Source organism: Carettochelys insculpta, chromosome 6 (assembly GCF_033958435.1).
Source record: "Carettochelys insculpta isolate YL-2023 chromosome 6, ASM3395843v1, whole genome shotgun sequence".
Lineage (NCBI taxonomy): Eukaryota > Metazoa > Chordata > Testudines > Carettochelyidae > Carettochelys > Carettochelys insculpta.
This window is the reverse complement of record NC_134142.1, coordinates 38,218,389-38,220,389: the sequence shown is the minus strand read 5'-3', so window position 1 is coordinate 38,220,389 and position 2,001 is coordinate 38,218,389.

Sequence of the window (2,001 nt, the reverse complement as noted above, 5' to 3'; positions counted from 1 at the left end):
GTTACAGACTAACATGGAGCACAGAATTTGAGTGTAGACTGCTTGAGTGCTGCAGAGCTATTTCTGCGGCAAGCACAGTTGGATTCTAGGGCACAAATTGTTAATTTCTGCAGTGCTTGTCCTTGTTTCCTAAGTGTGACATTGGCAAACCAAGTGCTATCTGATGCCAAGATCCCCATGACTCACTGGAATACTGACAAACACATAGTTGGATCAGCCTGGTTCAGCTGTCAGCTAGCACTATTACACTGATGTTAGTGTTATAATCTCCATTATAACATGTATTAATCTCTATTATGACACCTGTTTCCTACATTTGAAGGTAATATTTGAGCACCTGAATTGTAAGTCTCTGTAAGTGTGTAAATCACTAGAAAGGAGTGAGATATTATTTGGTGTGAAATACAGGCCTCCAAGAAACAACCCCTTTTGCCCCAGGGAGAAGTTACCTGTCTAGTTTGGGTGACCCTTCCAGGAGCTGTGGCTTCCACTTCTCTCAGATGGAACCTGCAAGGAAAACACAAAAGAGGAAGACCTCGGACAACCTGGAGGAGATCTACTGAGATTGAAGGACAACAACTGGGGTACTCCTGGGGTCCGCTAGTTGCTTTTTCCTGAATCAGAGTGAAGTGGAGGAGGCTTGTAGACGACCTATGCTCCACCTGGAGTACAGGGTTTTATGTCAAGAAGAGTGTTGTCTTTGGTGTGGGATCTAAGGGGCAATTAAAGGGGGTAAGTCCTTTGGGACTGGGAGTAACTTGAATATTCCTGTGATTCATGTTGTTAAGGAACATCTATCAAAAAAGCAACCTTGACTAAATGACAAGGTAGATCAGAGCAAAACAGGGGACCACAGCTTTGACATCATGGTTAGGCTGGTGTGGTGCATGAGGAGATCACACTTAATATTGATTTGGTAAAATCTAAATATCGAGCTCACAACTGGTTTGCAGTTTGTGCGCTGTTCCTAACAGTCTGCCCTGAGGATGACACCCTTGCCCATGAGCCACTGCAGGACAATATGACTGTATTTAACAATGATTAATGTGTACAGTTTGCAAAACTCTTGATATTCAGATTTTTTACAAATACACATAAAGATACAGTACAACATATACCAAATGACTAAATCTATTTTCTTAAAAGGCTATTACACTACTGTATATTTCAGTTGTTATAGTCTTGGGGGGAATATTAAAGCAATTATAAATCCCTCATATGGTCCTTCACCACCTCCAAACTTCCCCATTAATCCTCCAACACACGCAAGCGTCAAGATGAATGAAAATTACTTGTATGTTCAGTTGATGCTGTGGTGCTGCTAGATTGGGTTCCTACTGTCACATGTCAGTGTCAGATGTCTTGTGCCAATTAATCATGGCTGACTGAATGGACAACCATCTTGAATCCAGGGGCACTGGAGAAAGAATTAATATCACAATTTGATGAGAGCTGAAGTTACTCTGCAACATGGTATTGGGCTCTTCAAAAACACAATTGAGATAGGAAAGGGTTTTCTTACATATATTCCATTTTGGAGTTGGGATCTGATCTGAGGTGCTCAGATACCTTAATGATGAGTAGGATATAAATGGAGGTAGCATTTCACAGCCACTTCTACAGCCATAGCATCACAGAGGATGGTGCTGATGATGGTGATCATAACAAACAACTTAGCAGTCAGTAATGCTTTACATTGCCAAAGTGTAGCATACATAATTCATTAACCAATTTATCCTCACAACAACCTGTGAGATTTTCATCCTCATTTAGTACCTGAGGAAACTGAGTACCTGCATGTAGAGGAGACTGAGCTTGGCTCAATCGATCTTATATCACAGCAGCCACCTGCTTCTTCCTGCAACTCTGTGCCAAGTAAATGCCCCTGGGCACTTTCGTTTCTTGCTTAAGACTCATAAAAGAACGAGGAAGTTGCATTAGCTTGTGGGTGTGGCCTAGAGAGGTGGTGTGAGGTGGGAGGGATGTGGAAAGCTACAGTGT